The sequence below is a fragment of the Lygodium microphyllum genome, chromosome 25 (assembly GCF_053477565.2).
Source record: "Lygodium microphyllum isolate KBCC chromosome 25, Lygodium_microphyllum_v1.1.10, whole genome shotgun sequence".
Classification (NCBI taxonomy): domain Eukaryota; kingdom Viridiplantae; phylum Streptophyta; class Polypodiopsida; order Schizaeales; family Lygodiaceae; genus Lygodium; species Lygodium microphyllum.
The window spans coordinates 93,253,525-93,269,497 of record NC_141159.1 but is presented as its reverse complement, the minus strand read 5'-3'; the positions used below and the strand labels follow the sequence as shown (position 1 = coordinate 93,269,497).

The 15,973-nt window shown below is 48.2% G+C and overlaps 1 protein-coding gene across 1 annotated transcript in view; it reads left to right on the top strand.

Moving 5' to 3' along the window:
• Positions 1-15,973, top strand: part of LOC148014506 (ABC transporter A family member 8-like) — a 123,141-nt gene that overhangs the window by 24,880 nt on the left and 82,288 nt on the right. The window lies entirely within an intron of this gene.

The following is a 15,973-nucleotide window of genomic DNA, read 5'->3' as shown; positions in this document are numbered from 1 at the left end:
TTTTTTTTCCCAAGAAAAGAGAATTCTATCAATAACACCTCAGAGAAAGGCCCCCTAAGGTAAATACAAAGTACAAGAAACTCTGTGAAGAGTAACTAAGTACATCAAAGATACAATGGTTGTGTAAACTCTGTGAAGAGTAACTAAGTGCCAGACCATCAGAGGAGTAGTGTGAAAGAAGGTGTCTGAATCCAAAACCCTCAAGAAAGCCTCTGTTTTCTTCCTCATCCTCTCAGAGCTGCCCTGCAACCTCTCCCATCTCCCACGGAGAGTATGGACTATCTCTGTCCAAATCCTCGATAAAGACTCCCCAGTGGGTATATCCTGAAGATCAATGACTTGGCTACATCTCGCAGTCCATATGTAACAAGCTATAATGCTGGAAATCAGCTCCCATCAGTGACAATGTCCCTAAGTCCTTTGTGTTTGTGAGTAGTCTGGGGTAGGGATCCTGCTCAGATGCTGTCCAATGATGAGAAAAGAAATGCTCCCCTGAGTGTCCTCATAGCTGCATGTTGAACCTCTGTCTGTGACCCAAGCTCCAGCCCCCCATGTCGCCACCATGGACTTTGCTGTACCATGGAATACTATCCTAAGAGCTCTCCTCCAAATCTCTTGGGCTCTAGGACAGTCCCATAAGCGATGTCTCTGTGTCTCCTCTGGCTCACAACATCGCGCGCAAGCCACTGGGTCCCTGCCATATCCAAGCCAAGTGCCAACTGCTAAACTCCTATGGGCTAGAAGCCATAGAAAGAGAGATATCTCCTGGGCCTGAAGCTGTCATGTAGCTGCCTCCAAAAGTCGTATACGAACTCATCTGAGACTCCCTCTCTATGCCAATGAGGGATGGCTACAGGCTTTGCTCTAATCTTGCTCATTTGTATCCTCCGTCCCAATCTAGTACTGTAGCCAAAGAAGGGGATGTCAGGTGGCCTATCAAGGAAGGGATCCCTCCACACCCACTCTCCTGGATCCCACTGAAGTCTTTGTAGAGGCCTCCTTCGGTATACCCAATATCTCCATCCATCTATAAGACAAGTGGTTGGGTTTGGGTCTATGTGCCATTTTCTTTGAAAGTGTGCCACCACTATGATTCTCTGCCTGGAGCAGCCACTGAGTGCTGTAAGGTCAAGGTCCTCTCGTTGGAGGCAGCCATCCTCCTCAACTATGAAAGTGAATGTCCTGTCTCTGCTAGATGCAATGAATGCTAGAAGGATATCCCTTGTAGAGAAAAGACCAATCCAAGTCTCTGAGAGGAAGCTGTTTCAGTTTGCCAATCTGGTGGAACCCCTTTCATCACGGCCTCAATCATAGCCTTGGTTCCCCTAAGACCCTGTAATCCGTGCTTTTGGGTCTCGGATGGTAACTCCTGAAATGCAAACCACCCCCCCACTGATGAAGCGACCTGTAAAGAGAATCTCCCCCATGATAAGTGTGTCCACTGCCCAATGGTGTGGCCTGACTCTGATCTTAAATAATGATTAAAGAGAAGAGGCTATTTCCTCCTCTTCAATAGTAGTTGCGGGAGGAGCTGGTGGAGCCGTGGAGATACAGATTTCCAAGCTCTTATAATGGCAGTTGCAAATTTGACCTCGAAGCTCCTCCTTAAATCTCTGGTGCTGTTCTCCTGAAATATCCAGTGAATGGTGGGCTGCCATGGTCCTCCATGTATAAGTATCAAGTCCTCTAGCCTTCCCATCTGAAGTTTCTTCCAGGGCTCCTCACCTGGAAGCAGACCCCTAACAATGAGCTTGACCAATAAGGCTTAGCTCTGACTATTTGGGTCTATGATTCCCAATCCTCCTCTGGATCTAGGCTGTATGAGGACATCCCAAGCCACCTTTGCTCTGGTTGGACTCCCATCTCCTCTTGACCAAATGGAGTTCCTGATGAGGCATTTCACCTGGCCAATACACGACCTAGAGAATGCCCAACAAGAAGTGATGTACCACATGGCCGCAAGAAGAACTTGGTTGACAACCACTACTCTCCCTGCGAGTGAGAGTCTCGCCGAGCTCTAATACAAAAGCTTCTATCTGATGCTCAAAAGAAGGGGTGCCAGCTGTTGCTCTGAGGTAATTTCAATCCCCATGTGGCATCTGAGATATCTCATAGTGGTCCCGCAGGGAACCCATGTGAAATCCTCATGTGGTCACCACTCTGGCTGTTTGGTGTCGCATATCCAAAATCCAAAGGAATTGTGCCAATTAATTAATGCTCCTGATGCTTTGCGAAATGTCTCCATGGCTGTTACAAATGCTCTATAGTTGCCCTCATTCCCATCCAAGTAAACTGCTGTTTTATCAGCAAACTCGGCATCAAGAAGCTCCTCAAATTCAAGGATGGATAGCGTGATGCCTCTGATACCTGTAGATCTGTCTCTCAAGAAGGAACTCACGGCCTCTGCTACAAATAGAAACAAGAATGGAGCAAGTGGACATCCCTGTCTAACTTATCTATGGATGCTGAATCTATCTCCTCTTGCCCCTTCAGTCTTGACCTGGCTATGTGCTGAAGAATAGAGAGCTGCTACACCCTTGACCCACTGCTCTGGAAAGCCCATCCTCAGCATTGTGCCCTCGAGGAACTCCCAATCCACATGATCATATGCCTTCTCAAAGTCAAGAAGGAGCACAATAAGGTCTTGCCTCCTGGATCTAGCCAAAGCTGTGGTCTCCCAGAAGGTGAAGATATTGTCCAAGATGCTGCGCTCTTGGACGAATCCTGTCTGAGTGGGGTGTATAATATCTGACATCAATGGTGCCAGCGTGAGACTAATCGCCTTTGCGAGGATCTTATAGGCAGTTCCAAGCAAGGTGATCGGTCTCCACTGTGTGATCTCCAATCTATCTCCACTTCCTTTCGGGATTAGATGAATCAGCCCCTTAGAGAGTTTCTCTAGCATAGTCCATGATGCGATAATCTCCTGAAAGGCTGAGTGAAGGCCATTTTTGATAAGATCTCAGTAGCTCACAAAGAAGGATTTATCTAGTGCATCTTCCCCTGGACACTTACTTGAGGGTAGTGCCCGAATTGGCTCCTCCAACTCCTTTGTAAAATGGGCCATCAGATTTCTGCTCAAGAAAGGAGTTTTCTTTCATTGGAGAGACTTCAACCTGTTTTCCAGCAGCCATAGCAAAAATTTGCAGCACCCTTCCCATCCCCTTCAACTTGAACTTGATGGACATGTTTCCTTTGGTCCAGGAAACATTTGTAGTGCCCATAAGGAAGAGAGATGGAAGTTAGAGGTGCAATGACCAGCCTCTTCATGGATTGATCAGCCCAAAATTCAACTACACACTCGTTCTTCTTGCTATGAGCTTCAGTCAGAAATCTCTATTGCTCCTTTTTTGTCTTGAGAGAAGAATTTCATAGCATTGGAAAGGTTTCTGCCTGTTCTCCAGCAGCCATGGCTAAATTCTGCCTCACCCATCCCAGCCCTTGTTTCATGCCCTAGCTTTCACTAGGAAACCGAAAAATGACAAGCATTTTGGGCACTTACGCCTAGGCCATCTTGGGTTGAATCTGTTTATGAGCTATCGCGGCATCAAATGGTTGAGGGCCTTCCATGAGCGAAATTGTCCAAGTATGTTGGTAAATCTTGTAAGTTTGGGAAACAACCTTGCACACCTTTCCCTCAGCAGACCACTCATAGAGTTGAGGGGCCCCTTAGGTTGATTCACGTTGAACTTTGCGGCTAATATCCACTTCACATACTTCTTTGCTTCGGTGCACCTTATGCAAGATCAGATAAGTCTTCATATTAGTACTATAAGGGGTGACAATGGTAGTGAGTTTGTCTCCCATAAGTTCTTCGAGTTCTTACACGAGCATGGTTGAAACCAGTCTTCCTTCCGTGGATGAGTGGTAAATCCCTGATTACAACTTATTACAGAAACAAACAATAAATGCAAATCTGAAAATACAAATTTACCTATTGATCTTGGACAACGCACACCCGATTGGCTCCAAAATTGGCGACCTTTTCGGTATTTCTTTAGCTTTATTGAAGAAGAAGTTGATTTACAATGGGATTCTTCCGATCCCCTTTGCAATCCAAACTCCCCTTACTGTCCAAAGTGACCAACAAGTCTTCAATCTGATTTGCCCCTTGATTTGGGCACTTAATTGGCCTTCACCCACTTCATAGACGATGGAAATGCCCCAAATTCAATAGCTGGTTAGTCCACTTGAATTAAGCTGAAATTCACCTTCAGCCCTAAAAAATCCGCTTCCAATTTTCGGCATGCTTCCCGAGGCTGTTGTTAAATACTAATTTCTGCTGTAAATTAGGGTTTACAACAGAGGAATTTGCAATTTCTCAGCCTCCAAGGATCCAAATGCTGAGATTTTCGGAGCAAGGCTGTGAAATGACTGGGAGATGAGAGAAAAAGCTGTAGAGAGGGAAAATTTAGAGTTTTGTCGTGAAGAATGAGTGAAAATCAATCAAATGTAGCTATTGCCCTGCCACAATAGCATTAAATGCTGTCGTCTATAGCTGAGACATCCAAATCAGTTGTCACCTTGTACCTAGATGCAATCGCCCAGCTGTGGAGGATCTGAATCTGCAATAGCCTTCTCAAAACTCGCTCATGGCTGGCTGCAACGACTGAAAATAGGCTGGCCATGGCTCCTCACAACTATTCCATATTTGCTACAGCAAGAATGATCTCGTTTTTTCTCTTCTTCAGCCTTTTACTAGCCTGTATGGGCAAGTTTGCCAAGTGGCAACCTTCCCAAATGGTTTTTCCAACATTATCCATAACTAAATATTAATTTTCAGCCTTTAATTAGTGAAAATTAATCTAATAAATTTTTTTGCAAGTAAAATGTGGCTGATTATATTACTAAAAAAACTGATTAAAACGGAGTACTCATGCTCAACAGACAAGCTGGAGCTGATGAAAATCACAGATACATCATATATACAAGTCTCTCAAGGCGGTCTGGGGGCAAGAAGCCATGGAGGGGGGGTGTATCGCCATTTGGGGCTGCCTTCTTGCATCACGAAGAACAGGTCTTGGCCGCCCCAAGTGCACATGAAATGATAGGTCTTGGCCGCCATTTCGGGCTGCCTGCTTGCATCACGAAGAATAGGTCCTGGCCGCCCCAAGTGCACATGAAATGACATTGGAGCTCCTGACGAGCCCTGGACTTGCCCTGCACCTGATCCCATCGGTCTCGAAGGGAGTGGATGATGGAGGTCCAGAGCTCTGCTAAGGCCACCTGTACTGAAAGTCTCTCTCCGCTGAAAGCCACCTGGCACCGCGCCTTCCAAATATGCCAATCAGCAAGACTCCCTATGATTTCCCATACCTCAGAGCGGTTTGGTGTGGGCTCCAGTACCTGGTGGATGGATAGAGCCTCTAAACCCAGCACTGCGCACGACCCTGCCTCGATAATGAATATCGTATCCTGCATCCCGGCCTCATACAGAAGGTGATGGCCCTGGCTGACCGCCCGCTAGGAGAAAGCTCCCCAAGAGATACATCCAAGGTTGGGTGCTATGCGGTGAAGGATGCGGTATACTTCTCTCCACACAAGCTGTGCCGCCTCACACGACCAAAGACAGTGCTTTGGGGTTTCCATAGACTGCTGTGTGCAGTGCTTACAAACTCCCTCCTTCTGCATCGGGGTGAGCCAGCTTCCCACCGCCAAGCCTCCATGTGCCACCAGCCATAAAAAATACGATACCCTTCTCGGCCTCCAGGTGTCCCATAGGCGGCGCCAGAAGGTCCGTCAGAATGGCTTCGTGATGCTGTGCTGCGCCCAGTGCCTGCTACTTGACGGTGCCCAATTCATATCCTCCTGCATCAGTACGTATCTACCAATCTTGGTGGTGTACTCTAGGAATCTTTGTGGCTTTTTGGCGACCACAGTGGCCGGCCAAAGCCACTCTCCCGGATCCCACTCGAGCTCATCAAGTGGCCTTCCTTCTAAGATCCAAAGGCGCCACTCCCTGAGCTCCTGCCAAAAGACCAAAGGGTCTAGCTGCCATGTTTTCCCCTGAAGGCCAATCACCCGAATCCTCTTCCATGAAAGGAGAGCTATCCCCTTATCTCGTTGCCCTCTGTCAAGAGCCAGACGCCCCCCCTCCTGCACTGTGAAAAAGGTCCCAGGCGGAGCGCCACCCACTCTTCCTGCCACCTGTAGGGGGATGCCTACTGGTGAAAACCTAGCGGCCCATACCTCCTCGGGCTCTATCGGCTCTCATATCGGGGGAGCAAGCCATTCCTGAGGTATTGCTGCGTCTATCTCCCTTCTCCTCAGCTCCACTCCTCACTGGCAGCCTGATACTTGTTGCAGCACCTCCTCGTCTGCCATCCTGTACACCTCCCGCCATATCCTGATGGTACGAGTGGGGCTAGTTTCCCAACCAGCCCATTGGATGTGGGGGTGCTCACTAATCTGTGTCCCTTCCCGGTCCCTGACCTGGGGGTTCCAAATCACCGACTGACGATCTATCTCCTCCTGGTAGCCTGGGGGGCTTTGGATTAGGGCCTTACAGAGGCCTCGCCACACGCGGAGCAAGCTGCGTAGGAAGGGTGATCTGAGGGGTGGGTGATTTGGGCTGACGTGAAGATCCATCTCAGGGACGGCCTCCACTCACCGCCAAGCCTCGGTCTACAATCTTGAAGACCCTCCTGCAATAGGACCTTCCAGGTCTGTCCTCTCGGTGTGAGGCTGCGGATAACTAGCTTGCCCAAGAGGGCCATACTTTGATACTTTGGGTCTATGATCCCAAGCTCTCCCTCTGACCGATGTCGTATGATGGTTGCCCACGCCACCTTGGCCCTGGAGTCCCTACAGCCGTTTGACTCGGACCAAAGGAAATTCCGCACTAGGCGGCGAAGCCGCATTACGCAGGAAGAGGAGAAGCACCAACATGAGGCGATGTACCAGGCCATCGCTAGGAGGACCTCGTTAACCACCAAGGCTCGGCCGGCTAGTGAGAGGCGAGCCGTGCTTCAGTAGGTCAGCTTCCTCCAAATAGAATCGAGGACTGGAAGAAATTGCTGCGCGGGAGTGATGTCGAGTCCCACGTGGAATCCTAGGTACCAGACGGTCTGTTCTCTGCTCACCCATCTAAATCCCAGGTGGACGCCCCACTCCGTGCTAGAGTCCTGGTCTGTGAGGAAACCAACCGACTTTCGCCAACAGTTGATTTTTGCTCCCGCTGCAGAACAGAACACCTCAAGAGCCAGCCTCACTCTCTCGAGCATCAACTCGTCGTCCTCTATGTAGAGCATTGTATCATCTGCATACTTTGAGTCTAACAACTCGGTCTCCTCTCTTACTGGAAGTCGGAGGCCACGTAATCCGCTCACACATGACATGAGGAAGTGAGACATTGCCTCTGCAAAGAGAAGGAACAGGTACGGGGCCAGGGGGCAGCCCTATTGGACCGATATCTCCAACCAAAACTCCTCCCCTCGCCAACCTCCTTTGAGAACCTTGCTGGTGGCCGATCTGTAAAGTGCGGAGACTCCGCAAATCCAAGCCTTGGGGAAACCCAACCTCACCATGGTGCCCTCTAGGAAATCCCAGTCCACCCTGTCATAGGCTTTCTCAAAATCCAAGAGTAGTACGGCCAGTCTCTGCCCATTGTGCTGGGCCCACTCTGTCACCTCAAAGAAGGTAAATACATTGTCCAGGATTTTCCTATCTTGGACAAAGGCTGTCTGTGTGTCATGAATGATGTCTGGAAGCATGGGACATAGTCGCCTACCAATCATCTTTGCCAGCGCCTTATAGGCCATAGACAATAAGGTGATTGATCTCCACTAGGAAAGCTCCAACCGGTCTCCCCCTTTGGGGAGAAGACTGATAAGGCCTGCCGAAAGACTCCTTGGCATCTGTCCTGAAGTGAAAATCTCCTGAAAGGCCATCAGTAGGGTGTCCTTCACCACTTCCTAGAAGGTAGTGAAGAAAGCCTTAGAGAGGCCATCCTCTCTCAGGCATTTTTACCCGTCCTATGTATGGAAAGCCTTCTCTAGTTCCTTCTCTGTAAAGGGGGCTAGGAGGGAGCGTCCTGTTTCCTTTGTGATGAGGGACAAGATGCTATCCCAGTCATACTATCTATATCGCTGTTCTCTAGCTGAGGCTGTTTCCTGCTGGAAGAGGCAACTGTAGTAGTCGGTGGTAATCTCCATCACCTCGTGTGGGCTAGAACGGATCCTCCCATACTGATCTCGGAGGTTGCATATCTGCTCTCTTGAGGTGCAAGGCTGGTGCACTTGGAAAAACTCCCTGCACATCGTGTCCCCCTTCCGCGCCCAGAATGCTGCTGAGGTGCGGAAAGAGAACTCTAAGCGTGTGTCCTCTAGGCCAGCAATGGCTGCTTGCGCGCGCAGCTCCTGTGCGTGGAGAGTTGGATCCCCTGGAACCTCCTGTAATAATCTTTGCGTGGCTACAAGGTCCCACCGGAGTGCTCTCTCCTCATTCCAGCTTTGCTGCCTAGCTTGTATGGCTGCCTCTTGCTAGATTCTGCTCGAACTCAGCTAGGACCTCTGCAACCTCCTCTGCGATCTGGTCCCTCCTGCTCCCCTCTCTCGTCCAAATCTGCTCTATCTGTCTCGTTACCTCCTCCCTCCTATGGATTGAGTCAGGGATCCGACAAGATCGTGTATCTAGAGCACATGCTGGGGGATCTAGTGTCAGGAGAACCGGGCAATGATCGGACAACGTGGTGCCTGCCAACTGCCCAATCTGGCCTCCCCGAGAGCCTCCCTACTCTCCCATATAAAACCTGTCCAACCGCTCCAGCAAAACTCCACCTAGCCGCGTGTATCCCCGAGAGAAGCCCAGCGACCTCTCCCTCCTGTGGAAGGCAGGGTCTCTCCAGGCATCGCGTGCTCCTACTGCCAGTAGAAAGACCTCCCATGCCTCTTACTCCTCCCCGGCCATGCCCTGGTAGTTTCTCCCTCTGTCCTGCTGGTCCTCGAAAGCCTCCAGGTTGTTGAAGTCTCCTCCAACAATCTAGGAGTCCACCTGTGGGAGTCCTTCCGCGATCTCCACCCAAAATCTGCTGCGTGCCCTAACCTCCGTAGGGGCATAGATATTAAGGACTCCAAGGCACGAGTCCTCAATATCCAATTTGATCCATAGCACTCTTCCTGCCACTATCGTCGCATGGTCTCATACACAACCGGTAAGACTCAGACCAATAGAGTTGCATATGGGTGAGCTTATGTTCCTGCAGAAGTAAGATATCGATCCGTCCGGCAAGCGCAGGCTGCAGCTCCTGCCAAACAGTCGATTTCCTGGAACCACATGCCCCACTGTAGTGGAGGCTATTCACATTCCAGGATGCAAGGTGTAAGCTCATGGAGAAACGTGTGACTGACCGAACCGAGGACTGAAAAAAAAAGGCGTAGTTTGTTCCATCCGGTGGTGCTAGTAGATGAACCTTGCCCCTCCTTGACTTACGAACCATGAAGATCCCCACCTCTAGAGGTAGTGGGAACTCTCCGCACTCCACAACTCTCAAGTAGAACCATGGGCCACTGCGGAAAAACTCCTGTGGCAACATGTATGCTTGTCTCAGGAAAGTGTGACGGGCGGTAGGGGTGGATGTTGGTGGCTGTGTGGGAGGGGGAGGACTGTTGGTGCGAGGAGGATGTAGGCTTGTGTGGCTCATTACCTCCTGTGGGAGGAGGGGGGAGGGTCTGGGGGGGATCACTTGAATCAAGTGCGGATCAGGGGGGGGTGCTCGGTACGAGGGTGTTGGGGGGGAGGATGATCAAGTGATGGTGGGATGGACGGAGGTACATGGTGGGTGTGGGGGGGAGGCTAGTGGCCCTGGAAATAGGGGGCTCTGGGCCAGGGTCAGTGGGGGGGGGGGGGGACATGGGATGTGGGGGGAGATGGGTGTGGGGGCTGTGGGGACTCAGGAGAGGTAGTCTGTGGCGCGGGTGGTGGATGTGGGGGGCTGCGGTCCTGCCGGGTGGGGTGGGCAAGGGGGGGGATGTGGAGTGCTCTGTCGGGGGCGTCGCTCGCCCATTTGCTCCCTGCTACCGAGGCTGGGTCTAAGACGTTGGTCCCCCCCCCACCCCCCCCAACCGTCTCCCTCTCTTTCGTCTTTGGTTTCGTGTGAAGCTGTTAGCGTCCACCTATAGGCTTGTCGGCGGAGCCACCTTGGCTCCGAAACGCGTGCAACCTGCTGCTTGATGCCCAAAGTCGTGGCAGCGCAGGCATTGCCCTGGCTGCCCTGTCACAATGACCTGCTGCCTTAAGGAGTGCCCGCCCGCCTCAATCTCTAGGAACTGTGGGATATTCTTGACCTCTTTCACTGCCACCCGTACCTTTGGGACTCCTGCAGTTGTCACTGCATCCGCGAAGGATGCGGGAAGGATAGTGCCGAAGAGCCGTCCAAAGTCTTCTAGCAAACAACTGGCGATACTCTATCGCCAGGTCGGGGAAAAGAAGGATGACCAGGTGCCGAAGAAACCTGTTGTGGAGTGCAAATGCCTCTATAGTAAAGCCATTGTACCAAGGGACCATGTATATGACCCCCTTCGTGGAGGCATATGGTGAACTGGCAAGTAACTCGCGAGCTGTGTCTACCGAGCTAAGCGTGACCATGAAAATCCCTTGGTCCATTAGGATCGCCTACACGATTTGCGTTGTGCCAATGCGCACCATGGAGTGAAGCCAGTCTCGAAGCTGGGCTTTGGCTGCGGTGTGTCCTACTATGTGACCATAAATTGCTGTTTCCTTTAGCTCCATCTTCTTAGCTCGGATGGCTAAGAGCTGCTCCTCAGAGAGGACGACACGCAAGGTGTTTGACTGGAGGGCACTCGTTGAGTGCGCCCGCGTTTGACCAGAGGTTTCCATTTCGCGCCCCTTCTGAGAAAACTACCAATCATGTCGCGGTGCTACTTGAGGGGGGAAAGTTGCTGCAGATATAGGGAACAACTGGAGGGTGGGAGGGAACAATGGCAACGGGGGGGGGGGGAGGGGAGGAGAGAGTTGCTGTTTTTGGTAGGGGGATATCGAACACCGTGGACGGAGCAGTGCGCCGGGGGTGGGGGGGGGGACAATAGGGCGAGGGGTGGATATGGCGGGGACAGTAGGGTGGGGGGGTGGATGGAACGGTAGCACGAACTGTCGGGGGTGGGGGCAAAAGACGGGCAGGCGAGGAGGGTGCGGTCTGACACGGCGGGGGCGAAATGGCAGGATATGGCCGGGGGGGGGGGGGGTGGGGGCGAACTGTCAGGGCGGGGGCGAAAGACGGGTAGGCGGGGCAGTTGGAAACACGGGGGGTATGGGCGAAATGACAGGATATTGCGGGCGGGGGGGGGGGGACTATCAGGGCGGGCGAAAGACGGGCAGGCGGGGCGGTTGTTTCGAGAGATGACAAGGCGCTTGGAGGCACGCGGCGGTTGGAAGCATGGGGCGGCTGTTGCCAGCCGTTAGATGGGGGAAAGTTAGCGTGGATTGGGGGGGGGGGCGAGCTCACGAAGGGGCACGATCGATTGGGAGCGGGTGCGATTAGACGGAGCGGGGGCAGCTGACGACGTGACGGGCGTCGAATTTCTAAATTAATCTAATAATTATTTCGGTGCCCAGAAAAATAATCTAACTGGCCAGTAATTAAATTGGCTAGGCATCTTCCACTCCCAAGTCTCTTTGTGCCATCTTTGACCATTAGATCGGCGTTAGGTACCATTAAACGTCACATCTCTAGTGTCACCAATTGATACTTATGGCCAAATTAATGACCTAGGCCAACAATTGATACTAGATACCACTAAGTACCTGTGCAACATAACTTATAGCAACTTTTGCCTTTGACATCCCGTGAATTTCTTGGGTTTGAGGCTCGTAACTTTACTCTAACCCCAGTTACACCTCACATGTGGAACATTTGCTTAATCATGTGATTAAAAATTAATCCACATGTTAAGAGAGGTTTCAAAAATACATGTCCTCATGACAATGGCATCTCTTGCTAGCCCACGTCTACCAACTCTCCTTCTCAGAATGGTGTGGTAGAGCATAGGAATAGACATGATGAACATGGAATGCTCTATTCATAGCAGAGCTTCTTGAGCATCTATAGATTGAGGCTATTAACACTTCGGTGTACATCATCAACTAGTACCCGACTATGGTGGTCCCTCAAAAGACTTTCTTAGAGGCATTCTTTGGCACTTGGCCTCTCATTTTCCACCTTAGCGTCTTTAGGAGTCATGCTAACACATACACTCTTGATAATAATATAGAAAAGTGTAACGTACCCATCGCTTGATTGTGGAAGGCAGCGTTTGGTAGTTATCTAGGGTCTATCCCAATTGCCACCGTCCGTGCTCCACAAGAATAATTAGACTTTGGTCTAACTGGACGGCCCAGGGTCTATCTTGCTGTGAAGTGCTTGGCCGTAACCCATGAGGATCAACCTGAAGGTTCCTACAAGACTTAATAATCTCTAATAGTATTCTAGTGCTCAGTCTAGGCGATCACATTGTGATTCTACAAGATTGAGAGCAGGTTAATCGCCGCACTTGGTTCATAGTGAGTGAGAGATGAGGGGGAGCTCAACTCTACCCTTGTGTCCATAAGGCAAAATCTCATTTCTGTTCTTCTAAAATGGCGTGTGGCTGGAATCTAAGACCGAAGCCTAGGAAAAGTCAACGTATAGCTCTTGTTCTTAAATTTCCATATAAGGAAAGCACGTGACTTTTTAGGTCCACCCAACCATTGATTGTTTTTCATCGGAAAAAGATGATTGCCCGCTTCCCAATTAAACATGGTTTACTTTAGTTTTCTAAATAAAGCATGCTAACACGTTGTTTGATATAAAAAAATAGTTTTCTTAATTATTTATTCATACTAGGTTTGTTTCATGTCTTTATTGAGCACAACATGAAAACAATAAAGACAGTTCTTTCCAAATATTTGCAATCATTAATTTTTAAAAAATCCACTGTTTTTTAAAGAGAGATAACTAGCCCATAATTTTCAAGCTCCCGATGCTCACTACATCGTACCTATATGGATTTCTTCTCCATCTTGGGACCTACTACGTAAGTACTCTTCTTAGACTAAGATCCTCTTGTTATGAGTCGGTGTAGGAGGGAACCTTCTATACAAAGCCTTTTTCACCCTATACTCACTCTTCATCTCGGGGTCTCTCTAGAGCATCTACCCTACAAACTATGCTCGCTAAGGAATTTTTTTCTTAGGACGGATTTGAGTATTACTACAAGAGCCCCCCTAGTTCTCGACCGCCATAAGGGATGAATGTTCCTTGCACATTTGACCTCTCATCTAGGTGGCGGTCTATACTCTAGATGGATATAAATCGGCCGTGTCTAAGCCATGATGACAAGACCTTGGGTAGAGTACATGCCATGATATTGTCTCATGTGGTGAATCTGCACCATCCATAGTGTTGTCTCATGCGGCGAATTTGCATTACCATAGTGTTGGCTTATGCGATGAATTTGCACTATATCATCATATAAACCATAGTGCTATCTCTTGAAGCGAATCTGCACTATATTATCACATAAACTGTAGTGTTGGCTCTTGCGGCAAATTTGTGCTATATCATTACATCTTGTCTTCTTGATATTTTCAAGCACAACCAAAATCAATGGGAGAGCATCAAAGAGGAGTGGAATGGTGTTGTGTCAATTGTGATTGTGAGCTTGCATCAATTCAACAAAGAGTATGGTTGTCCTCCATAAGGGTTAAGCCTTGCATTGGTAGGCTATAATGCAAGTTGCCCTAGGTTCTTCCAATAGAGATATGGCAAGGTATTATAATTAGATCCCTCATCAATGAGATGATTGGTTGTTATTGGTCGGTAGCGACAAAGAGATCTCATTTGAACGACCCTATATTTTTCAAAACACATTTTCTTGATAAATGGATCATGTGAACATTAAATACATGATTTTGGATGTTACAATTGGTAGTGTTGTTGGCCGCATTTGTCCTTGCCTTGAGGGTCACTAAAGACGGACTTGCCACGTTGGAAGGTCTTGCCTCGTTGGGCATGCTAAAATTTTTGCGAGAGGGATATAATGGATGGAGAAAAAGAAAGTGAATAGAATGAGACAAAAATGATTATTGACTTTGGAAAAGTATTTCAAGAATTTGAGTTTTCGTCTTCTCTTGCACTCTCAACACACACGTATTTTATCGCTCTTCTCACTCTCGTATTTTATCGCTCCTCTCTATCGGGCATTGTCAAGCTATGGCTTGCCTCTCATGCCGTTTACTCACAATTGGCCTTCCTTTTATAGTTGCAAGGGGGCAAGGAAAAGGGGGGAGGTGGAGATTCCGCTTACATCATGGAATCTTTGACGTGTTAGCGTGAGGCAAGAGGAGAGTAAAAGATCTAATTGTCATAACGCCAAAAATCCATTTGTCAAAATGTCTTAACTTTAATTAGCCAAGTGTCCGTTTTAGGGGTTGGGGGCGGGAGGGAGGTACCCTCTATTGAATGAATTTATTGGAGTAGGGGAGTAGTGTCATTAACTCTTGAATAATTGGGGAGGGAGGGGTATATTTATTTATTGAAAGGTCACTTAATGAATATAAAAGGGGACGGGGGTGTTCTCTATTAAAGGTCAATTAATGAATTTTTTTGGTGGGGGGGATATTTTTTTATTTAAGAGGGCATTAAGAAGGAATTTTTGCAGGTGGGGAGAGAGGAGAGGTGATGATGATCATAATAATGGTGATGGGGGTGAGGTGGCAGATGAGGTTTGGGGGGAGGGAAATGCACCACTGGTTGGTAGCCAAAATTAGGCTGTCCCCCTCATTTAACTTTTTCTTTTTATCTAATTATGGTTTTTAAATTAAAAAATCTTTATTACTTAGCAACTATTCCTACGCGCTTTGCGTTATTCACTCTTGTCCTTGTTTGTGTGCTTTGCATGCATCATCTCGTGCATGCAGTTTCTCATTTCCTCTTTAAACTTTAAGGTACTTATATATATATATATATATATATATATATATATATATATATATATATATATATATATATATATATATATATATAAAACATACAAACATACATACATATGTATGTATATATGTATGTATGTAAAAGGGGGGAGGGGGGGAAACAAAAAACGGTTATTTATTGATAAGATGGACTCATTACAAAAAGCTTAAGCCTCGAGCTAATCTCTTGATATGTATGTATGTATGAGGGGGGAGGGGATACAATTGTTTTTTTTTTGGGGGGGGGGGTGCGAAACAAAAAATGGTTATTCATTGATAAGATGGGCTGATTACAAAAAGCTCAATCCCTGAGCTAATTTCTTGATCTTTGTAGATTACTACTTTGAGGCAAATCATATCACTTGTTTGATCCTAGAATAAACAAAGTCATTGCTCGGAGAGATATAGTTTTTGATGAGAGGGATATCACGCAGCCCACTGCATTTGCCTTTGTGCTGATTCCTTAGCCTGTACTACTTGAGATAGTGCCTTTTTAGTTGGATCTACTACCCGCTCTTGATCTAATTGTAGTCTTGAGCCCAAGCTAATTTCTTGATCTTTGTAGATTACTGCTTTGAGGCAAATCATATCACGTGTTTGATCCTAGGATATACAAAGTCATTGCTCGGAGAGATATAGTTTTTGATGAGAGGGATATCACGCAGTCCACTGCATTTGCCTTTATGCTGATTCCTTAGCCTATACTACTTGAGATAGTGCCTTTTTAGTTGGATCTACTACCCGCTCTTGATCTAATTGTAGTCTTGATCCCCAAGGCTTCTTGCCAAGGGTCCATTACCTCGTTGGTACTAGTAGACCATGTAGGATTCAAGGGTTCTTCCACTGGATTTCATCTCCCAAGGACCTATAGATTTGTGAGAGTGCGCAACGGAAAGGAACAGAAACATAGAGACAAAGGAAGAGAGAGATTGCAAGAAAAGAAGAATGAAATCTACACTAAATAAGAAAGAATACTGATACAAAGGCAAAAGCGGAAGGAGACTGATCA